Source organism: Sminthopsis crassicaudata, chromosome 4 (genome assembly GCF_048593235.1).
Source record: "Sminthopsis crassicaudata isolate SCR6 chromosome 4, ASM4859323v1, whole genome shotgun sequence".
NCBI classification, from domain to species: domain Eukaryota; kingdom Metazoa; phylum Chordata; class Mammalia; order Dasyuromorphia; family Dasyuridae; genus Sminthopsis; species Sminthopsis crassicaudata.
Genome location: NC_133620.1, coordinates 61,941,032 through 61,966,822, shown reverse-complemented (window position 1 = coordinate 61,966,822; position 25,791 = coordinate 61,941,032). Strand labels below are relative to the sequence as shown.

The following is a 25,791-nucleotide window of genomic DNA, read 5'->3' as shown; positions in this document are numbered from 1 at the left end:
CTTTTCTAGCTGAAATGGGGCAAATGTTAGGAAAAGATTCTCCCCCAGTCCCACCCCCGCCCCGAGGAGGCGCTATAGAAAGCATGCTTAAGTTGATAAAGGGACAAGGCTTAATTATAACTTGGTTGCAGATCACTAGACTCTTGGGTACATTAGAACGCATGTCCCCTTGGTTCTTAAAAGAAGAAATAGAGCTAGATAATTAGAAGCTAGTAGGACAACAACTTTAACCAATACTACAATGATAAAGGTCCTCAATCAATTTCCAAGGAAACATTCTATATATACAACATAATACAATTGGCCTTAAAGAATCCTGCAAGCTATAGAAAAAAGAAAAATTTTAAGAACACCCAGATGAGGAAGTGTGAGGAAATACAGGAAGACAATGAACAGATTAATAGCAATATCACTAGAGGCCATGTAAGTGAGAATAAAGGGAGTGGTGAAGGGCCTGGGGAAGGGTGTGGTGATTCTTGCTCTGACCAGGCAGCTTCAACCCCACCTAAACTGGAACTGGTTCTCGACAGGCCCTCATCAACTTCACCTTCAGGATGAAGGGAGGAGGAATAGTGGGAGGGGCAGTGATATCACCAGCACCTCCCCACCCCCAAGCAATCACCCCCTCCTATGACTAGATTACAAAAGACACTACTTAAAACCATAGAAGAAGGGCAGGATTTAGCTGGTCTGAAAATCAATATGTATCTGGTGATTCAACAGTTTAACTCTTCAGGTCAAGAAAGTAGAAGATATACTCCTTTTGATACAGAAATCCTCAAAGATCTGAAAAAGGCTTGCACTCTTTATGGGGCTACATCAGCTTATGTTAAGATGTTATTACAGAATTTGGCTTATGAAGTCTTAACCCTTAGGGACTGGAAATCTATAGCAAGGACATGCTTAGAACCTGGACAAAACTTGTTGTGGCTTTCAGAGTATAGTGAACTCAATAGGATATAAGCACAACAAAATAGTCATAATGGAGTTAATCCTCCAATCACCTGTGACCAACTAGCAGGTGTAGGTTCTTATGCAGAAATTTCAGTACAGATTAATTACCCCATAGTAACATATGAGCAAATTGCTGCTGCTGCTATCAAAGCATGGGCTTTTCTCCCCAATAAAAACAAAAAGGGTGAGATCTTCACAAAAACTGTACAAGGACCAAATGAACCCTTTGCTGACTTTGTGGGACGTTTGCAGACAATTATACGGATTAATGGTGAAAATGCAGTAACAGACATTATGATAAGGCAACTTGCTAAAGAAAATGCTAATGAGGTTTGTAGAAAAATTATACTAGGAGTACGCAAGGATGCTCCTTTAGAGGAGATCATAAGACGCTGTGCCACAGTGGGCACAAATGCCTTTTATAGCCAGGCTATGATGCAGACTTCCCAAGATCCCAACATGGGAAGACAGGGTCCCTTTTGGCAAGGGACTTCTAGAGAGATGTGTCAATGCTTTCAATGTAGTTTCAAGTAGGGCATCTGAAAGCTCAATGTTGGTATAGAGACAGAGTGAGAAAACAGGGTGGGAGAACAAAACACAATACCCCATGTCCAAAATGCAACAGAGGTTTCCATTGGGCATCAGAATGTAAACTGATTCAGGGAAACGGGATGAGGGGCCCAGCCCCAGGGCCCAAGACAAAAAATACTTGGGGCAAGATGGCAACTGATGCTACACCCAGAGAGTGCCTAGAAGTTCAGTACCCAGACATGACCAATCAGCCAGGAAGCCTTCTGATGGGAGAAAGGGATTACAATTGGGGAGGATAGAGTTGTATGCAGTTGGGACAACTGAGATACCTCCTGGAGAGGTGAAATCTGTTCCTCTCCAGCTTATGGATCCCTTGCCTCCAGGCACGGTAGGCTTGACCATTTCACCTCCTGAGAGTACTTACAAAACAGTGTTCATACACACACTGATGTGGGAAACTGAGGAATGTGTAGATAATATCCCAGTCACTAATACAGATAGACAATGTGTGACTTATCAACCAGGAGAAATAGTAGCATCAGATATACTGATACAGACCCCTAATGCGCAACCTGGTGATAGTCTCCCAAATTCTGATTCCAAGCAACAAAATCCAGGAATATACTGGACAGCAACTGTATCAACTGACCAACCTATGTTCACTATCTATATAAATGGCACCATTAGAAGGACTGGTGGAAACAGGTGCAGATTGCACAGTCATTAGAGATGCCAACTGGCCCAGTCACTGGCCAAAGATTAAGACGGACACCTACATGTCTGGCGTAGGAGGATCAATAGCAGTTTAAGTTAGTGCTATACCTTTGAGATGGATATTTGAAGATGAAACAGGAGTTTTTACTCCTTTTATAGTTGAAAAAATCCCCATCAATTTGTGGGGAAGAGACATTTTATAACAATTAGGGTTAAAAATGAGTACTTCGGTTTTTCAGGCAGGACTGCAAACATTTTCACCTTTTCCTATCCAATAGAAAACTGATACACAAGTGTGGATAGAACAGTGGCCCTTAGGTAGCGATAAAATTCAGGCCTTATTATTCATAGTACAGGAACAACTTGACCAAGGACACTTACAACCTTCTCTAAGTCCTTGGAATTCCCCTGTATTTGTTGTAAGAAAGAAATCTAGTTCTGGAGAGCAATCTGGAATTATGCCCAAAAAGTTATCAAAATGTGCATACCCTTTGACCCAGCCATACTACTACTGGGCTTATACCCCAAGGAACTACTAGAGAAGGGAAAGGGACCTGTATGTGCCAAAATGTTTGTGGCAGCCCTTTTCATAGTGACTAGAAGCTGGAAGATGAATGGATGTCCATCAATTGGAGAATGGTTGGGTAAACTATGGTATATGAATGTTATGGAATATTATTGTTCTATAAGAAATGACCAACAGGAGAAATACAGAGAGGCTTGGAGAGACTTACATCAACTGATGCTGAGTGAAACGAGCAGAACCAGAAGATCATTATACACTTCAACAATGATACTGTACGAGGATGTATGCTGATGGAAGTGGATTTCTTCAACATAGAGAAGAGCTAATCCAATTCCAATTGATTAATGATGGACAGAACCAGCTACATCCAGAAAAGGAACACTGGGAAATGAATGTAAACTGTTATTTTTACCTTCTGAATCCAATTCTTCCTGTGCAACAAAAAATTCGGTTCTACACACATATATTGTATCTAGAATATACTGTAATATATTTAACATATATAAGACTGCTTGCCATCTGGGGGAGGGGGTTGGGGGAGGAAGGGAAAAAATCTGAATAGAAGTAAGTGCAAGGGATAATGTTGTAAAAAATTACCCATGCATATGTACTGTCAAAAAAAAATGTTATAATTATAAAATAAAATAAAAATTAAAAATAAATAAATAAATAAATAATACAAAAAAAAAAAAAAAGAAAGAAAGAAATCTGGAAAATGGAGGATGTTGATTGATTTAAGAAAGGTAAATGAACAGATGGAAACTATGGGAACTCTTCAGCCTGGACTTCCTTCTCTTACTCAATTGCCTAGAGAATGGCCTCTGTGGGTTATAGACATTAAGGATTGTTTCTATTCTATCCCTCTAGATAAGGAGTATATGAAAAGATTTGCCTTTTCAGTGCCTAGCATTAACTTAGCTGAGCCTTATAAAAGATATAAATAGACAGTTTTGCCACAGGGAATGAAAAACATCCCTACTATGTGTCAAATGTATGTTGCTGCTGCTCTTATTCCAGTAAGAAAAGTGTTTCCAAAAGTAATGTTATTACATTACATGGATGATATATTGGGAGGCACTTGAGGAGCAAATGTTAGAAGCATGTCTACAAAAGACCACAGAAATACTAAAGAATTATAAATTGCCCATAGCTCCAGAAAAAATTCAAAGACATGCTCCTTTTCAATATTTAGGATATGAAGTATACCCTAAGGTGCTTACAGTACAAAAACTTTCCTTAAGAACAGAGAAGCTAAATACCTTAAATGACTTTCAGAAATTGATAGGAGATATCCAATGGATGCATCAAGTGTTAGGCTTGACTACCTATCAATAGCAACAATTATATGACATTTTAAGGGAGACGGTGCTTTAAACTCACCATGCCAGCTTACAAAAGAAGCTCAAGAGGCTTTGAGAGAAGTTGAACTGGCTTTATCCAACGTGGTTGAAAGAGTCACTCAAACACCCTTGCAAATATCAGTTTTTGTTACACAAGAGGCACCCACAGCAGTCCTTTATCAAGGAGACAGTGTGATAGGGTGGGTGACTCTCCCAGCACAACCATAACAAAGCCTTACTCCTTACCCAGTGCTTGTGGCTAGAATTTTAATAAAGGCCATTAAGCGAGCAGTACAATTATCTGGGATAAGACCTGACAAAATATACGCCTTTTATACTAATGCACAAATTAATGTATGCTGTAAAACCATCCAAGAGTGGCAAATTTTATTAGCCATGTCTCCAAATTTTACACAGGGGTCTCCATTAAAGATAACCAGACTATTACATAATTGGTGATGAATTCTTGAAGAAAATGTTTCTAAAGTTCCTCTTAAAGGACTAATATAATATTTGCACTGCATCCAAACATAATATTTGCACTGTATACTCTCGTGACTTAAGTATAAAGAACTCCTTTTCAGTCCACTCAGCAGAATGACTTGTATGCAATCATTCTAGCTCTTACTTATTATCTAGGAGACATAAATATAATATCTGATTTGGCCTATTCAATAGGTGTGGTATAAAGAATTACCATAGCCCAAATAAAATGTGTAGCCTCTAATATATATCAGCTCTTTAAGGAACTTCAAAAACAAGTGAGAAAGCATCCAGTTAAGATTTATATCTTGCATGTCCACTCTCATAGTGGACTTCCAGGTCCTATTTTTGATAGTAATTCAAAGGCAGATAGCCTTCTAACCATGTTGGCCAATACTCCTTTATTTCAGGAAGCCCAAGAATCTCATTTTAAATATCATCAGGCTGCTCGAGCTTTACGTTTACAATTTGGAATGACAAGAGAAGAAGCTAGGAGCATAATAAAAGCCTGTACAGCTTGCATTCCTTTCCATGCTCCTACACTCCCTCAAGGGAAGATCGTTTGAGACCCAATGAAATTTGGCAAATGGATGTGACCCATTATAAATCTTTTGGTTGTCTGTCTTTTATTCCTGTTGTGGTAGACACTTTTTCAGGATTCACTTTTGCAATACCAAGAGAAAAGAGACAGCCTGAATGGTCACTGAAGTGGTCCTTATACAAGCATTTGCAGTTATGAGAGTGCCACAAGAAATAAAAACAGACAATGGACCTGCATATACTTCTAAACATTTTGTACACTTTTGTGTACAGTATAAGATTTTACATACCACTGACATACCTTTTAATCCTCAAGGACAGACAATAGTAGAGAGGAAAAACAGAGACATTAAGATGCTCCTCCAAAAACAAAAGAAAGGGAGAGCCACGGGTAACCCTAGAGAACTTCTAAATCTAGCCCTTTATACTATTAACTTCTTGATTTTGGACAAAGATGCACTGGCTCCAGCAGACAGGTTTTATAACCCACCAGAAGGACAGTGTCCAGTGTGAGCAGCTCCACTATCTTTAGATAATCACCAGGTGATGTGGAGAGACCCAGAAAGTGGTGAATGGAAGGAACCAGATAGGTTAACTGCTTGGGGAAGAGGGTTTGCTTGTATCTCTATAGATGGAGAAGGAATCAGATGGATGCCAACGAGACGAATTCGCCTTGTCCATTGGAGAAAGACAGAGCAGACCCTTGAAATGAAAGAAAAGACCAAGGAAACATTGGGTGGTTCCGTCGCTGACTGTGCCCACCACTGAAAGAGCCTGACAGTTATGGCACTTGACTCATGGACATCAAAATTGTTGGACTTGAAAACCTTCAGGAATCACTGGATTCTCTGAGATATCATAAGACTGTTGTAGGACTTGAAAACACTCAGGAATCATTGGATTTTCTGAGAAATGATAAAACTGTTGCAGGACTTCAAAAACTTGTGGGGATCACTGGATTCCTTGACACCTGAAGCAATGGACAATAGATTGGTTTGTCACTATCTCTTGGCTGCTGAAGAAGGCGTGTGTGTGACTATTGTTTACCTACCCTCCTTCTAGGACTTCTGGAAATCTTTTACAAGACCATGTTGATTCATATTGTTTGTTATATCGCTACTTGCATGTACGATTCATGTTTGTTACACCACATTGAGCCTGCACTGACTGTGGGGAGAGTCACCACTAACAGCCTGTGCGTTATTGCTATGTGCTTGTGTAATACTTCCCATGCTGATGGGTTTGTGCATATATGTTTTTAGTAAGACCCTTCAGCCCAGAAACCTGCTAGCAATCCCCACTTCCCTTTGGTGCTTTTCATCTCCCTTCCTGAGATGTCAGGAAAGGCGTGATTATCTCATTTTCAGTGTTTTCAACTCCTTTCCTGAGAAGTCAGGGAGGGCGTGATCACCTCCTTTTTGGGGTTCTCACCTCCCTGAGAAGTAAGGGATGGCGTGACCACCTGTGTTCTAAAACAAAAGAAAGTGGGAGATATGAAGGGCTAAAACTCTTGAGTTAATTCACTGAGGTCGGAATAATCGAGCACTTAAGGCTAATTACCGATTGGACAATATTCTATAAGAATATGCTTGGAAAATGGCCCTTCCCACTATCCTGTGCTGGTCCAATCATTTGGTGTATACAGAGAATTGTAAAAGGGACTAGGAGAGTGGAGGAAGACTAGCCAGGGTCACTTCTGGGTGGGAGACGAAGAGGTGAGATAGCAGAGATTCTGCATGTCCATTCCCTTCACTTCTATCGCTAAAGACCAAGAATAAAGACTAAGGACTTTTGCTTATCCTGACTCCAGCTGATTCTAAGGTATCCAGGGGCTAACGCAGTCATCACATATCAAAGACGATCATCACATTATATTGCTGTATCTGTGTACAAAGAACAGTGCTTTGGAAGGAGTGTAGCTTTGGAGTCAGATGCCCTGAGTTCAAGTGAAGCCAGTTCCTAAAAACATGAACACAAGCAAATCACTTCATTTAGAGAATCATTGTTTCCTCATCTACAAAATAAATGATACCCATGCTCTCTGATCCAAAGAACTGCTTTGAGAAACTCACTTTGTGTATCTTAAAGTCAGTCAACCAGCATTTATTAAGTGTCTACTATGTAGCAGAAACTCTGTTAAGCACTATAAAGCAAGACAAAAATGGTTCCTTGCCCTCAAAAAGCCCAAATATATAGGGAGCAATAACAAAAAATAAAAATAAAACAATTACATACAAACATATATAGAAAAGATAAATTGTAGGTAGTCTCAGGAAGAAAGCAGTAAGACTAAGGAGGATTGAGAAAGACTTCATAAATAAAGTGGAACTGTAGCAAACACCTGAAGGAAATCAAAGGAGACAGGAAGCAGAGATGAAGAGTTAATGTGTTCCAAACAGGGGGGACAGCCAATGAAAACAAGAGGATTCATGAGATGAAATTCTTGTGGGCAAGAAACAGGAGGGAAACCAATGTTGCTGAATCACAAAGTACAAGAAGGGAAATAAGGTGGAAGAAGTACAGGAAGGTAGAAAGGGATGAAGTTATGAAGGGATCTAAAAGTCAAATCCAGGATTTTATATTTGATCCTAAAGGTGATGGTGAACTAAGGGAGTTTACTCAATGGAGGAGGAAAAGTAACAAGATCAGACCTGCATTTTAGCAGATCAATTTAACAAATTAAGTGAAGAATGTATTCTGATGAGGAAGGAAAACTTGAGGCAAGGAAACCAAACAGCAGGTCCTGCAAATGGTCTAGACAAGATGGGGGCCTGCACCAAGGTGAGAGCAGTGTCAGGAGAGAGGCAGGGGTAAGTGAATGATGTTACAAAGAAGAAACAATAAGACTTGACAGCTGATTAGATTGTGGTGTGAAGAGACTGGAGAGGTAGGAAGGACACAGTTTTCAAGGGATTAAAAAAACCAAACAGAAGCTCTAACTTCTAACTTAAAGATTATAGGGAACCATGGAACTAGACAACTAACTGACTGAGGAGAAGGGTAGGGAAATAGAGGGAGGAGTCAAAGTTGCAAACCTGTTCATCCTCGGGTTAACTGGGTGGGTAGTAAAGCTTCTGGCAGTAATAGAAAAGTTAGGAAAGGGTAAGCCCTGGGGGTGGGGAAGGCAATTAATTCAGTTTTAGATATGATGAGATACCTACAAGACATCCAGTCAGAGATGTCCATTTGGCAAGTTGGAGAGGCAAAACCAAAAGCTGAAGAGAAGTTAGGACTGAAGAAGTAGAGATGCATAGATAAAATTGCTGAAGCCATAGGAGCTGATGAAAAACTATATAAATGCTATAGGAATGAATTATCTTCCATGTCCACTATGTGTAAGAGTTAGAGATAAAAATATTAAAAAGAAATAATTCATGCCCTTTCAAGAAGTTTACATGCACTTGAAGTGTTTTTAAGTTTTTCTAATTCCAGCTTTAGCTCCCACTACACATAAGGCAAGTTCCAACCAAAATGCACGTCACAGCATTTTCACCTTTTTTATTTGTTTGTTTACTTTTTCTTTCTCGTGGTTTTCTCCCTTTTGTCTGATTTTTCTTGCACAACATGACACATATGGAAATGTTTAATATGATTGTACACATATAACCTGTATCAGACTGCTTGCTATCTTGGGAATGAGAAAGGTAAGAGAGGGAGGGAGAAAAAAATGTGGGAGAAAAACCTTACAAAAATGAATGCTGAAAACTATCATTACATTTAGAAAATAAAACACTACTGAGAAAAAATAAACTTACATGCTGAACATGAACTTTGTGTGGTTCCCCAAAGCTTTCTAGCGTTTCTGTTTTTGCCTACAATGATCCTTCCAAGGAAAGGGAAATACCCTTTCCCATCCAAATTTGCATTCGATCCAGATCTTATACAAACACCTGTAATACCAAATCTAATGCCATCTCTTCCATAAGTTTCTCTGACCACTCTTCTCCTATCCACCTCAGCAAAGTAACACCTAGAGCACACTGTACTTTTCTACTTACAGGTTCATATACTTCCTTAGAGGGAGAAGGTTTGGATCTGTGATTTAATGGAATAGGAAATTCCAAGATGAGGAACTTCCTCTTCAATTAGAATCTCAGAAAATTTTGTAGGGCCTGAAAAGTGACATGACTGGCTCCAAATCACCCAGTCAGCATATGTCAGAGGCAGACTTGAATACAGTCTTCCTGCCTGAGAAGTCAATGCTCTATCTACTATACCATACTATCTCTCTATTCCCCCTAGTTTTAGATATGTCTTATTCATTACTTGGCTCCTAGTTCCTCCGATTCAATCCAAAACTACTTACTAAATGCCTACTATGAAGAACGTATCTTGTTCCTCTTTATATATCCCACAATGCCTACCATGTTTGGTACAGAGAATAAATCAAATAAATATTTGCTGAATAAACAAAATTACCCAATTCTGATTTCTTGAATCACTCACTGAATTAACATCTCATACCAAATAATTAACTTAAGAAGCAGTGTACTTTCTTTTTCTTTTTTGGCAAATGACTTGCCCAGGATCACAATGTGTCTGAAGTCAAATTTGAACTCAAGTTCTTCTGATTCCAAGGCTAATGCTCTATCCACTATGTCATCTAGCTGTCCTGGCAGTGTGCTTTCTAGAATTCCATTCGATATCTCCATTTACCTCTATAGCAACATTCTGAATTAACAATAGATCATTTTTCCATAATGAATCATTCTGAGTAGCTAAATTTTCTGAGCAGTTAAGGATTCACTCCTTTAAGTACAACTTTATCTCATGTGTGGATCCTTTTGGATGGACATCTTTAAATATTCACATATTTGCCTATGTTCTTAAGCCAAGCATGGTGGGGGATAACTGAACTTTGTGTTGATGACTTGGGAAACTAGAACATCAGGTTTCAAATCCGTCACTCACAACCTCCTTAGTAACACTTATTATAAACCATAAGATTTACAAGGAACATAACTTTGGCCAAGTTTCCCAATCACTCTGGACTTCAGTCTCCTCATCTATAAAACTAGATTTGGACTAGATAACCTCTAACGTTCCTTTCAGGTGCAGAAATATAAAGTTAAGAACCTTTATCGTTGTAGTATCCAAAGACATCCTTCATCCATTGACATGGATGAAGCAAGCCCATTCCCTAAATGGTCCACATTATTAGGATGAATTTTTGTGTCTAGTTTTTTATAACTGCTTCCCCTTCTTGCTTACAGACCATCTACTGTCACTCTTAGCAGTACCCCCTCTTCCAAGTTGCCACAGTGCTGTAGACTTAGCAATCAGACTACAATCTCATTAGAGTTAAATGTAAAAAGAGGTTAAATTGGCTATGATTGAGAGTTCACTAAGCAGGAATGCTGCTACATCTATTTTGACAGCTCAAGCAGATTTTTAGCTTACTTCCTGGTTCTCAGCTGTCTTCAGTTTAGATTCAGCATTATTTTATTTTCATGTGTCTGTCAGAGAACATAGCTGAATTTATTAGCAGCCAAAAAGTTCCAACACTCCAAATGCTAAAAATAACCTACTGTTTCCATAGTTTACTCATAGTTTCTAAAGTGCACCAAAAACATTTTACATGAATAGAGCTATTTTAAAAGACTCTTTTTCACCTAGAGATGAAAAATATCGTCAAAATTTCTACAAAAAAAACATTGACACATACACACACTACATTCAGGATTAGCTATAAGTCAGAATGAAAATATTAACTAGAAGCATTTCCTAGAACTGGAATGAAAATACTCCAATGTGGAAAAGCACTGAATTAATTTTCTTTAAACAGTTTCAAAGAAAACAACGGGAACTCTTTTTCAAACCAACCATAATTAACTATGGTTCATTTAAAATACAAACAATTTTAATTTAAAGAAGCTACTGTCAGACAATTTTTGCAAAAAATTTTAAAATGAACTATCAATTACCTGACTGTTTAGTACTAACATCTTCCCCAAAGGATACTTCTAACAGTTGCCTAATTTAATCTTAAAAAAAAAAAAAAAAAAAAAAAAAAAAGTTATCTTCTCTTAGTTTTCAAAGTATGATCCAGAGAATCCTAAAGGTCCAAAACTTTTTCAGAAGATCTACAAATTCAAAATTAGTTTTTGGGGACAGCTAGGTGACACAGTGGATAGAGCACCAGCCCTGAATTCGGAGGACCCAAGTTCAAGTCTGGTCTCAGACACTTAACACTTCCTAGCTGTGTGACCCTGGGCAAGTCACTTAACCCCAGCCTCAGAAAAAATAAAAAATAAAAATAATATAAAAAAGTAAAAAAATAAAAAATAAAATAAAATGCAAAATTAGTTTTTATTTCAAAACTGAAAAGTATAAATATAACCTATATAAACAAAAACTCTTTGGACATATCCTCAATAATTTTAATAGTATAAAAATAGAAGAAAAGTTTGAAAACATGTTCTTTATAAATTGATGCAGAGAAGTAGAGCTAATAAAAACAATATATATGGTAACTAGAACAATGTAGGAAAGAACATACCTAAAAAAATATCAAAAGTAAATGTAACAAAATTATATAGATAAGATGGAAAGGTGACTAGATGGAGCACTAGTCCTAGATTCAGGAAGACCTGAATTCAAATCAGCCTCAGATGACATTTGACATTTACTTAACCGTGTGATCTTGAACAAGTCACTTAACCCTGACTCCTAGGCCAAAAAAAAACCTCAAATGGAACTTGAATGAAGTGATCCAAGAGGACCCTTCCCCATAATCTACCTCTTCATGGATACAGGAGGTCTACAAGTGCTACACTTTCTTTTGAATTTGGTTTTTTAAATCACTTATGCTGAATTTATTTTCTTTTTAAAAAATACTATCTGTCATATGAGAGTCCTCTTAGAAGAGGAGAGATAACTTTAGTGATGTAAGAAACAAAATATCAATAAAAACTTATTTTAAAAGAACAGTATTTGTTCCTATGTGGAAAGTACTATTACTCATCAAGACTAAAAGTGAAGTTTCCTTACAGGCAAAAAGAAAGGCTGAAAGTTATATGCAAGAGTAGAAAGAATCAGTATGATTTCTAATCAAACTGGTTTCTTCTATCAATAAATACTGAATTTTCTCTACAGAGTAGGTTTATCTTTGAACAAATTAACTGCTAAGCATTACTTCTTTGAAATTTATTAAACTGATGACAGCAGGATAAACTAGCTTGGTTAGAGCTTCAATGTTACCCTTCAGTGCTAGAAAAGTGACTCAACACTGGGCAACAGAAACTTATTGAGACTAGATCTCCTTTTCCAAAACAAAGCAGTTATAAAGCTGCATATTTAAAAACAAGCAGAATATAAGTGCTATATATAACACAACATGTATATTAATCAAGTAAGAAAAAAGACATGAAATAGCAGAAAGGACACAGGATGTGGCAGAACCAGACGATCACTTACTATGTGACTATGAGGGGGCAGCTAGGTGGCACAGTGGATAGAGCACCAGCCTTGAATTCAGGAGGACCCGAGTTCAAATCTGGTCTCAGACACTTAACACTTCCTAGCTGTGTGACCCTGGGCAAGTCACTTAACCCCAGCCTCAGAAAAAACTATGTGACTATGATCATAAACTGACCTCTCTGAACACCTTATCTGTAAAACAAGGAAATGATGCCCTGCCATACTGCAGTAAGGAAACTACTTTGTAAACCTTAAAACATCATAGAAATCTGAGTTATTATTGAGGCGAAGAAGAAATAAGGCCTAATTGGTAATTTATTTAGCTCTATTTTATGAAGTATGGGACAAGAGGGATACTGTATTTTAATTTTCTAACACTGATTCTTATACACTTTCCCACTACTGAATTGGTCCCCTAAATATGACCAAATCTCTACAAAGGAGATTTAAAAAGTGAAATCTCCAAATGCAATAACAAGTTTTTGCCTTTCTTTGAATCCCCAGTTCATAGCACAGTGTTTTTGTTATTCAATCGTTTCAACATGTCCAACTCCTCATGACCCAATTTAGGGTTTTCTTGGCAAAGATACTAAGGTTGTTTTGCCATTTCCTTTTCCAGCTCATTTTACAGATAAGGAAACTGGAGGAAACAAGGTTAAGTGACTTGCTCAGGGTCACAGGTCTAATAGCACCTGGTATGTATTAAATATGTAACAAATGATTTTTTTTTGCAATCAAATGATAATAGCAATCAAAGATTGGAGAATCAAGTTTTTCTAGTAGTATTTCTCATTTTTATGTGATCTTTTGCATCCTTTCCATCTGAAAAATAGAATTTTTTTATTCTTGTATTATTAAAACAATCATATTAACACTAGTTATAATATTAATATTACTAAAACTAAAATATTAGCACACACATACATATAAATATATGCACACAAGCCTTGTTCACAAATAACTGACAAGAAGATCTATATGGATCCACTATGAACTAAAGCTGAGGCTATATCCCAAGACAAGGAATTCAGACCAAGGGTAAGTCTAGAGTTCTACTGTTCTGATTATGAAACAGAATCTCCAATTCAGACCATATACTGGGTCTAGAACCTACAGCAGAATAACCCTGGCAGGAGGCTTGCAGTTGTCACTCTGAGCCCACAGTTTCCAATGAGCTGACAGAGACGTGGATCAGCAGTTGTAACCTAAACACTCTAAACAGAGACAAGCTAGAAGTTATGTCCCCCAGAACAAATCAAGCTCAGAAGCCATCAAACTCAGAGTTAGGAAGGCAGCAATAAGAATGAACCTGAGGTCAGGCTGATTAGAAAATACTAAATGCTTGTAGCTTCCTAGTCTGAACCACTCTAAAAGTGTTGAAGAAATATTCAATACTCAAAGAAATCAGAAACAGAACAGCAGAATTTCAAAGTAAACCCATTCTAGAAATTCCCACTATTTGTACACTGAGCTTGACTCTAACACAAAATCCCAATTTTGTAAGACTAGAAAAATGAGTAAACAAAAACCATAAAATCCACAAAGAAAAACACAGCTTGACCACACTCAACTAGAATTCCTGTGATAAAATTTTTAAAACAGACTTCCATTTTAAAAATTATTAATGAAATGAAATCTCTAAGGAGAAAGAATTGAAAAAGAAATGAAAGCTCTAAAAGAAAAACTTAGAAGGAAAATTAAGAGGTGTTAAGTCATTTGTAAAATGAACAGACTCCCTGAAAATCAGAATGGACCAAAAAGAAGTTAGAGACAACAAAAAATATAAAAATAGAAGAAGATACAAAGTATTTTATATCTAAAACAAATTACTTAGAAAAGAGAGGGGAAAAGCAAGGAAAGGAGGGAGAATATAAGAATCATTGAGCTAAATGAACGCTGTAATCCAAAAAAGAACCTAGCTATATTTTATGAAATCATGAATGAAAATTGCCCAGACCTTATATCTTGGTGTCTATTAAACCTAAAGATCCTAGTTACTGAAGGAAGGGCTCACTATTCCTCAAAAGTTACAGGGGAAAATAAAAAGTATGACAAAAGTCAAGTTTAGACTAACACTTAACATCTATAACACACTCCAAATAAGCCTCAATAAGCATTGAATAGAGACACAATTTAGAGATTTAAAAAAAAAAAAAAAAAAAAAAAAAAAAAAAAAAAGGTCACTTTACATACAAAGTAGAGGAGAAAGAAGAAATTACATTTCATAACTAAGGAAAGGGGAACAATGTATAACCAAACAAGGAATTATAAGGATCTTAGAAGAAAACATGAAGAATTTTTTACTGAATAAAATTATTTACACAAATAAAACCAATTCAACTAAAATTAAAAAAGAAATCAGGAACTTGAAACATTCTTTGCAGTATGTTTCTCTGATAAAAGGAGCTGATTCAAATTTCTAAAATGCATTCCCTGATTCATTAATAGTTAAAAGATATGAGAGGCAGCTAGATGGCACAGGGCTGGATAAATACCAGCCCTGAAGTCAGGAGGATCCAAGTTCAAATCTGATTTCAGACACTTAACATGTCCTAGCTGTATGACCCTATGCAAGTAATTTAACCCCAATTGCCTCAGCCAAAAAAAAAAAAAAAAAAAAAAGATGCAAACTGGTAATTCTCAAATGAAGAAATCCAAGCTATCAACAATCATGCAAATTATAAATAATTAGAGAAATGCAGATTAAAACAACAAAGATTCTACCTCACATGCATTACACTGGCAAAAATGACAAGGGAAAATATGAGAGAAGCTAAAAATATATATGCACACTAATATGCTGTAAATTGGACTGGAAAGCAATTTGGAATTATATTTGATTTAGTGATGCCACTACAAGGCTGCCTAAAGAGATAAAAACAGCCCCATGAATACAAAAATATTTGTAAAAGTTCTTTTTGTAGTAACAAAGAACTGGAAAGTAAGAAAGTGCCCAAAAGCTGGGGAATGGCTGAACAAAATTATGGCAAATGAATGTAAAACACCACAAAATATCACAAAGGAGTGGGTCTAATTCAGTGAAACTTGGAAAGATTTATATGAATCACTGCAAAATCAAGTAAGTAAACCAGAAGAAAGATTTTTATAATAATAAAATATTATAAGGACAACAATGAAAGACTTAAGAGCTGTGATTAATAGAATGGTCAAGCACAGTTTTATAGTACTCATAATAATCCAAGCTCTCCATCCTCCTGACAGAAATCTGTTGGACTCAAGATCTAGAATGAAAAATATATTTTCATTCTAAAATATGAGAAAAGAACAGAAGGAAAGCTAGAAGGAATCAAAGACAAGCAGGACAGCTTTGAGAATTACATGTTAAATGTATTAAGTGCTTAAAAAGAAAAGCATCATTTTCACAATATAGATTTGCAATTTCATACATAAACCTTTTGTGCTCTTTTCTTCAATGCATATAAATGTGCTTATTTTATTTAGTTTTTGTTAAAGTTCATCAAAAAATAAATGTTACACTTATTGTAAGTAGCAGTAATCAAAGGAGTGGGGAAATCTATGGGAAACCCCCTTTTTAGTTATCTACTTAAAACTGAAAAAAAAATCCTAACATTGAATTCCTTGAATTACTTTCTAAATGTCCTAGGGTTTGTTTTTTTTTAAATACTTTGTATTCCAGATGTAAAAAGTTATGAGGCGCTACTAGTTCAATTACTATAGTCACTATCTCTGTCCCAAAAATATTTAAATAAACCATTAATAGGATCTGCAGATATCTCATTGACTGCTCTAATAGTGTCTAGTCATTCTGAAACAACAACCATCTTTCACGGATATCTAAAACCTACTACCACATGTTCTTTTGGTCACTGAGAACTTCACATAATAGTCTCCAACTAAGTAGACATTTTTTATAAAGAAAAGGAATGAGTCATGTGATAGAATACCAACAGCATTTTATACCACAGAAATAATTTGATTAGGATTTTCCATGAAATAAACCTAGCCCAGAAACCCATCTTGACATCATGAGGACATTATATTCTATTAATTCTATTAATAACCTCGCTGTTACCCTTTCTGATTAAATAAGTACTTTTTTCAAATAATCCTCTGAGATAAGTACTAAAAATGCTGTCATCCCAATTTTACAGATGAGGAAACTGAGCTAACAAGAGAAAGGACTTGCCCATGAGTCACACAGCTAATACATGGCAAAGCATGGCTATTAATTCATGTCTTTTGACTTCAAATTCAATGTTTTTTCCACTACACCATAGTCACATAGTGTTACATTTCTGGAACAAGTGGAAAACATATAACCATTAGATGTGTTATCTTTTGCAGATAGCACATATAAAACTGCTCAAGCTTTCTAATAAGACACAGTGCTATGTAGTCAATAGATAGTCATTAAATATGATCATCAATCATCAAGATATATATACATTTATCTTTGTACTGATTCACACACTTTCCACAAATATTTTCTCATCAACCTAAAAGGAGCAGACTTGATAAAGTTAATACTGTTTTGCTTCAAAGAAAGTCTCACGTGAAATGACATAACCAAAATGACCACAAGTAATTAAAATTCATTTGGAAATTATACTTTAAAAGGCTCATTTGGTACTATTTTGAAAGGGTTACAGCAATGTTGGTATTGTCTATTCAGCATGGCAAAACAAAAACAACAACAAAAATTCTATAATCTCTTCAATTCTAACAAACATTTAATAATCAATTACTAGATAATGCCACACAATATACAAAAATAAGGTAATTCCTGCACTTAAGCAGCCTAAATTCTATTTAGATATACAACATATACATATATATAATAAAATTAGAATTCGTGTAGTGCTTTAAAACTGCAAAGCACTTTACAAATATCTATTACTATCTCAATTTTACAGATGAAGAAATTGAGGAAGATCAAGTGGTCTGCCCAGGGTTACACAGATAAATATCTAAGGTCAGATTTAATTCAGATCTTCCTGATTCCAGGCCAATACTCTAGTCGCTATCCACCTAGCTGTATAAAGAGATGGCAGACAGATACTGTGAGAGATAAGTATACACTGAATAGCATCCAGTACCCATCTGTAAGAACAAATACAGGAAAGATCCCTAATTGACTGCTTCTTAATGGGTCAGTATGAAAACAATCAGTATGAACTTGGACAGACTTTGAAAGAGAGTGAAAGACTGAAGGCCTTGGCGTACTCTGGTCCCTGGAGTCAGGAGGAGTCGGACATGACTGAAGGACTCTACAACAACTACTAATGGGCCAGCACCATCTTCCAGGGTCAAAAGCCAGCTGTGGTAAAGAAGAGAATCCATCAAATCAAAAGTACCTATAAGAACTTCTCCTCCCATCTCAAATCTAGTCAATAAAGTAACTGACAGAGAAAAAAGAAACTCACTTAAATATCAGTACACAATAGTCTAAAACTAGCATTCCCTACTAGTCTCTGTCTCCTTTGAAAAGGCTAAGTTGATAAATCAGGTCTCTATCCGACATCCTAAAATATGTCAATCCACTGTATTACTGGGGGAAAAAAAAAATGTAGTTTATTGACTTGACTAATGAAAGAGCAAGAGCAACTGGGAAGAATGAGAAAGGGCTTCATTGGGGGGCCAAGGGAGGGGAAGTGTGGCAACAGTAGCCTACCTGGGCTTGGATCATGAAAGAAGAGAGAGATTTACTGCTTGGGAAACACTGCACAAAGGCATGGAGATGGGAAATGAAATCTGGTGTTCCGGCTACAGTTAGCTAGCAGGCCAACTGGGATGGAATTGTTTTTGATTGGGAGTAAAAGGAAATGAGTGTGGAAAAATAGGGAGAAGTTTGCAGAAGAATTTAAAGGAAAGGCTTGGGACCTAGGTTTTTTGGGGGTTGTTTTTTTAAATCACAGAGGCTATTCTGAGACACAAATCTGGTAAAGAAATGCCCCTTAAAAAAAATACTAAATTCAAGGTTCGGACCCTGATGTACAAATAATTACACCCATAAGCATTTACTTACATTGTGGCTGAGGGTCATACATGCTATCAGTAACACAGTATATATAAAGCTTCTCTATTGCTGCAAATGCTCCTCCAGATGGCTACTGAAGCAACATGAAAAGATTATCAAATATAAAAAGCAGTCTAGGCTCTTGGCCTCAGATACACCCATCCTCTCCCATTGTATCCTATACCTGACAACATCTACAAAAAATCAGCTAATCAAACAATTCCAGCAAATCCTGCCAGTAAATCTGGCCTGTCAGAGTCACTCTGAATGAAAATACTCTAGATGGAACCAAAGCTTCTTCTCCTTTCTTGGCAATTCCCAAAATTCTTCATTTTTGCCAGAATCAGTAAAACTATTTTGGAAAACAATTTGGAATTATGCAAATAAAATAACTAAAATATCAATGTTTTTTTACTCAAAAGATTTCTCTGCTAGACTAGTAATAAAAAAATCTATGAATACATCTAAATATTTATATTAGCACTTTTTATGGTAGTAAAGATCTGGGAATAAAGTAGATGTCCATCAATTGGGAAATGGCTAAATAAAATGATGATGAGTTATGAAATATACATGATATGAAAAAATAAATATGACATATGTGATATGTATAGAGAGGTATGGAAAGCCTTATATGGACTGATACAAAGTGAAATAAGCAATGAGGAAAACAATTTACACAATCATTACAACAATGTAAACAAAACAATAACCACAAAACAATCAAAAAGGAATATACAAAATTGCACAGCAAGTGTAGCTCCACAGAACATGAGAAAACATTATCATCCTATTCCTTTGCAGAGATGGGAGATTGCTAGATGTGGAAGACTACACATACTATTGGATTTTTTTTTTAATGTGTTGGTTGGTTTTGATTTTTTTTTTCTTCTTTCACTTTCTCTTTCTCTAAAAATATTTATCTTTAATAAAGTAATAAAAGTGTTTTACATACTTAGACATGCATAACCTATATCAAACTGCCTACTACTTTTGGAGGGAGAGAAGGAAGGGAGAGAGGGAGAGAAATTTGGAACTCAAAATCTTGTAAAAATGAATGCTAAAAATTGTCTTATATGTAACTGGAAAAAAATCTATTAAAAATAAAGGGATAAAAGGAAAATAAGAATTGAAAAATTTCTCAAAAACCAACAGAACGATTAAAAATTTCAGTAAAAGTTTATTTCAAAAAAGATTTTTAAATGTAATAAATATAAAATTATGCTAAATGCAACAGGTTAAAAAACAAAAAGAAAGAATATTATAGGAAAGTCCCAAATATTTATACCAATATTTTCCCCAAAATTACACAGAGTCAGCTATAGAAAAACAATTCAAAATCTGCCCTTGATCTTAAACTCTCTGTTTCTGAAGAAAGCAACATCATTCTTCAAAACTTCAGAGTCATATTTGACCCTCTTCTCATGTCCAACATCCCATCAAATGCCAAATTCTGTAAGTTTCTCTACAGCATAACACAGTTTTGCCTTGATTTCTTTTTCCATTATTATCTGGACAATTCTAATAGTCACCTAATTGTTCTCCTTCTCTCCATCCTTAATACTGCTGTCAAACTAAACTTTTTAATCCTCAGATTTAACCACACAACTTCTGACTCAGTTGATTATTATTTATGGGACACAGGGAGAGTCACTTTACCATTATAAGTTTCAGTTTCCTCATCTGTACAATGAGGGACCTGTTCTAATTCAGCAATATCAAACTCAAATAGAGAAGGGGTCACTACATAGGCATCACTGCAGGCAGCATAATGAGTTTTAAAACATATTGTCTATGCTTTATTTACTTTGTCAAATATTGTCCAATTTTATTTTAAACTGCTCTCTGCACTCTGGAATGTTGGAAGTGTTGAAGGACATAAGTTTGACACCTACTATCCTGATGACCTCTAAGATCCTTGCAGCTCTGGCGAGTTCTATGATCCTAGTTATGACATTCAAGGCCTCCTACAATCTAGCTTCTCCCAGCATTGCATACTCTTCACTTCCTTTAGTGGAATTCTGTGTTCTAATCAAATTGAGCTACAACCTATCTCCATCTTGCTTTCTCTTACTTTAATTTACTTATGATATATATTCTCAGGGACACTCCCTGCCCCAAATCGTGGCTTGTCAAAATCTCTCCTTTCAAAATCCAACTCAGATACCAAGTTAATTTTATGCACAGTGTCAGGCACACAATAGACACTAAATAAATGCTTGTTCCCTTTCCCCTTCCCCAAGTCCACCAATTAAAAGAGATCCTTTGTCACTAGAACCTATCATACTATTTACTATCTCTTTTCCTATGCATCTAATTATGTTTGTATATGACAGTTATTTTGCATATATGCTTCATCCTCACTACATATGGCTGTAAAATCCTGATCATTTTTTTTTCATCTCTAAAACATTTTGAACACTGAGGCTTGCACAGAATAGACACATAAAAAATGGCTACTGGATTATTACTGAACTTGTTTAAATAAAATACCCCATCCTAGAGAATGACATGGGAAGTGAGAAACTGTATAAACAAATGTCAATTCTTCTTAATTCTGCAAAGTGTGCTTTTTTTGTATCCACTGCCAGTCAAGAACTTAAAGTCAGTTTCAAATATTGTCATCACAGTGAAACAAACTCCATTCACTGCTGTCTTTTGCATACCATTCCATTTTGAAACAATGTCAGAGAAAACAGACAGCATTTCTGAAATTTAAAAGCCACTTCAAAACGGAGTCTTTCATCATAGCTCAAAATATATTTTCCAATTCTATCATGTCTTGTGGCAAACAGATTACAACTCCAAAAGAAATCCCTGAGTTGTCTTTGAGTGTCAGCAGTTGAAAGTTTTAAGCTGCCACTCAGACCCTAGAGGCCACCCCATACATAATGCAAAAATTGTACAGTAAGGAGCACATGGTAACTTGTGCACCCAACCTCCTAATCTCACAGGCTGCATTTTCTTTACTTCTATCTCCCTATAATCATTGACCCAAGTCTTAAACAGAGCAACTTGAGGACAGTCATCTCCTTTCACAGCCACTGAAGTCACAAACAGATGGCACTCTCCAGGATTATATTCTCAAAATAATGGAACTAAATTACTACTCAGTGGTCACTGCACACTAAAGCCTCAAGGTTTTAATCTCAAAGACCTAAAATTAGTAATGCTTTAACTACTTGTATCAGAATTTAGCTTTTTTTTTTTTTTTTTAATATTCTAAGAGGGGGAAAAAATCTTTCTACCTTCTCATTTTGTCTTTTGAGTCCTGATATCACGTAGTAGCTCCAGGGGTACTTGAATGTGAAGTAATTGAGTAATGTGAATTTCCTGCTTTGGCTAAGACAGCTGATGAGATTTTTTTTTTCAGATGGGGATCTTAAAAAAGCACCCATTTCAAAATTCAATTGAGTTATACTGAGCTGACTTTCTCAATTAACTTAACATAAAGAAATTCTGATTCCTAAAAGATGGCCTAATAAAAAGATGGCCTTAAAAAAACTCTAAAGTTAAGGTTCAAAATGTGCTATATAACTACTGGAGAAGTCATTAGACACTGGACTGTTGGTAATATCTCAATGGGACCAATATGTAAATTAAATAATAGCTTACTAATGGAAACAATCCATGATATTCAAAGTTCTTAAACAAGTCCCCAGTGTACTCCAAAACTGAACAGACACCTTTACTTAATATATACTCTCAATTCAATTCAATAAAGTTATAAAGTACCTATGGAGTGCCAGGCACATCACTAAGTATAAAGAATACAAAAAGAAGCAAAAGAGACAGTGGCTGCCTTCAAGGAGTTTTCAATGTAATGACTATGAATGCAAATTAATATGAACAAAGCAAGATCCATGCAGGAAAAAGAAGAAATAATTAGAAGAGTGAAAGCACTAAAATTAAGAGGAGTCCAGGAAGAGATGATTTCCTATAAAAGGTGGGATTTTAATTGGAACTTAAAGTCAGGGAAATCAGTAGGTAGCAATGAGGAAGGAAAGCATCACAAGTACACATGCAGGATGAACAGAGAAAAATGCCTGGAGTGTAGAGATAGACAATAGATTAGGTGAAACAGTGAGGAGGCCAGAGTAAAGAATCAAAGATTATATGGAAGGGAGTAAGGTGGAAGAAGACTGCAAAGATAGGAAAGGCTAGGTTATGTAGGGCTTTGAATAACAAACAGCATTTTTATTTGCTCCTAAAGGCAATAAGGAGTTTATTGAGTAGGGAGGTGAAATCATTCAGACCTATGTTTTAGCAAAATCACTTCAGTAGCTTAATGGAGAATAGACTTGAGGCAGGCAGACCCACCAGCAGGGTATTGCAGTAATCAAGGGATGAGGGTAATAATGGTTTGCACTAGCATGGTGGTAGTCAGAGGAAGAGCGAGGCCATATAAAATTTTGCAAAGGTGAAATTGACAGGCCTTGACAATAGCTTGGATAAGGAGAAGATGGAGTAGTGAGTGAGCCCTTAGTGAAGATGCCTCCCAGGGGGTGAATCTGAAAGGCTGGGAAGATGCTATTGCCCTCTCTTTGGGACATACTGAATTTAAGATGACTAGGCTATTACAGGCTTCAAAAGTTCATGCTCTGTCACAACAAACCAGCTTGAAAATCCGTATGTCAATCAATAAACATTTATTAAGTACCTACTATGTGTCAGGCACTGTATTATACCAGTGGGTAAAATAAGAAAAGCAAAAAAAACTTGGTTCAAGGAATTCACATTCTAATAGAAGAAACAACAAACCAGCCAAAATGCCTAAATTTAAAACATAATACCATGAACTGTGGGCACTTCAAATAACCCTATGTAGCAACTAATTATTCTTTGATTATTTATTGATAATATCCCACGTAATAACACAATATTAGTTATAGAGAGCAACAAAATACCTGGAGTGACATTACCTGCAAAAGCCCTGCCCAATACCACAGGCAGGTAGGGACTTAATATAATTTAACGATACCAGTGATCCATAATAGTATTAAATTCAACTTCAGACTTTGCTCTTTGTCATCTCACTGTCAGTTTCATGCATAACTTCATTGAAACACTGAGTCATAAATAAGCCAATATTCCAAGAGCGAGCAATTTGGGTTCCAATCTTTTCCAGAAGCAAAATCCATTTTCAATCTGACTGCAAGGAAGCTCCATGCCAATGAGGGATGATGAAAGCCAAATTTTGATACTTAAAAGTTCAGAAGTTTTTCAAAGCTGTTTTCCGAAGGATGACACACAATAACCTGTGCACCGCCCAACCACCTTGCAAGCAGGTCTTAAATTGACTAAAAACCCCTCAACGAGGATTTTTGTAGGCCTTCAGATAAGCTTCTCTTTAAAAGCCAGAGGCTGTCAAAGCAAGCTCAAGTTCTCCTGACAAGTTTTGCAAGGCACTGGGCATCCTCCATCACTCACCACCAGTTCTGCAATCGGAGTAAATTAAGGTTCTGATCTTAAGAACTACTTTTTTTCCCCACCCAAATTTGAGAAACCCAAGGGAAGGGGGGAGGGGAAGGGATCCGTAAAGCAATGCTGTCCAAATCAGACGAACACCCAGGAAACTAACCCGAGTCCGCAGGAACGAGTGCGGGACCCCGGACAAATGGGGGCAGACCCCCTTCCGGGCGGCGGTGACCACTGTGCAGAGTGCTCGCCCGATCCCCCAAACTTTGAAGCCCGGGACAAGAGCACCGGGACCGTCGGGGAGGGGGAGGGGAGGGGGCAGTCGTTCCAGCTTTCTCCATCAGCTACTTTTCAGGGAGGACCGGCATCGAGACACCTGGGTCCCCGGGCAGGTAGCGATCCCCCGCCGCCCCTGCCCAGGCAGACCCTCCTCGCCAGCAGCTCCGGCACAGCCCCGAGCGTCGGCCGAGAGGGGCCTCGGGGCGCCCGCCCCCCTGCCCTGCTCGCGGGGCGTCCGGGAAGCGGCGGGTGCCCCCCGGCGCGCGCCTGCCCGGGCGGGCTCGGCCCCCGGGGGCCGCCGCAGCCGCAGCCCCCGCCCCAGCCCGCGCGCCCGCTCCCCACTCACCGGGGGCAGCGGCGATCCCAACTCTTGGTCCTCCGCCGCGCGGCGCGGCGCCCTCCTGCCCTCGGCCCGGCCCGTCCCGTTCACTCCGACTCCGCCGCCGCCGCAGCCGCCGCCGCCCGGGGGAGGGGGAGCGAGAAGTGAGCGAGGGAGGCCGAGCTAGCAGGAAGGGAGGAGGTGCGGAGCGGGGCGGGGGACAGGAGGGAGGGGGGAAGAGCAGAGCGCGAGCGTCCCGGTCCCGCTGAGCGGCGGCGTGCGCGCTCCCCGGCCGCTTCCCCGGCGGCCCCGCGCTGGAGGCGCGCGCACGCGCCGCTCAGCTCACCCGCTCTCTCCCGAGCGAGCCGTGCCTGCTGCTCTACCCGCACCCACCCGAGCCCGGGCTCTGGGCTCCCTTGCGCTGCCTGGAAAGCCTCCCACGCGCGCTTCCCCAGGCGCCCGGAGCGAGCCCAGGCTGAGGCGCGGGGGCTGAGGTCCCGCCGAAGGACTATTTCCTTATCTCTGGCTCTCTGCAGACGCGTACCGAGACGCCGCCGAACCCCAAGCCCCCTCTGTTCGCGGGAGTTTCTCTCCTTCCCCGTGCCCAGATCTCCCATCCTCAAAGTGGTCCCTCCCCGGCACCCCGACGGCATCCGGCTCAGCCCCGCTTTGCCCGGGCACTTACTCCATCCGTGCGCACCCCCCGCCCAAAATTCTGTCAGTCCCCCACTGACCTTCAAATCACTTTCACCCCTTTCCCAGGGAATCGAATACCTGACCGAATTTCTACCTTCATACTCCTGTCCTCTCAAGGAGCTTAGAATGTCAATTTCTCAATCCCCACCGCACCCTTCAATTTCATGCAGCCCAGGGACCTCGTCTTCATTCTTAATTGTGGCTCAGAAACTTCCCTTTCTGGTCTCCCCTCCTGTCTCAGCTTCGCTCCTAAATCTATTCTTTGTCCTCATAGCAACCTTTAGGCTTTCCGTTTCCCCTCCCCCCACGTCACTCCATCCATCAAGGTGTTCTGGACTCACTTTTCAGTCTAGTCTTGGTCCTATGGTTGACTAGTTCAATTATACACCGTCCTCCACTCTTGGCTAACCCTCAGTTCTGGCTCCGTGCCACCCAATTCCCTCGTTCTTGTACTTCTCAAGGGCTGCCAGACTTGTCTCAATATTCCGTCGGATCACAAGATCATAAACCTACTTTAACACCTCAGTCCAGCCTCGCGCTGCCTTGCAGCTAAGATTAAGAATGAGCCCTTCTT

General features: G+C 38.3%; 1 protein-coding gene across 5 annotated transcripts in view; it reads right to left on the bottom strand.

The window, feature by feature from the left end:
- RABGAP1L (RAB GTPase activating protein 1 like) overlaps positions 1 to 25,334 on the bottom strand; it is a 665,899-nt gene extending 640,565 nt beyond the window's left edge. For 2 of the 5 annotated variants that reach the window (XM_074308399.1, XM_074308403.1), the window contains exon 1: positions 24,549 to 24,837. The gene's annotated coding sequence lies outside the window, so the exon portion shown is untranslated. Of the gene's footprint in view, positions 1 to 23,427; positions 24,041 to 24,086; positions 24,107 to 24,548; positions 24,838 to 25,311 lie in introns of those variants that run through there. The other 3 variants (XM_074308401.1, XM_074308400.1, XM_074308402.1) reach the window with 3 other exon arrangements.
- Between the last annotated feature and the right edge of the window lie 457 nt (positions 25,335 to 25,791).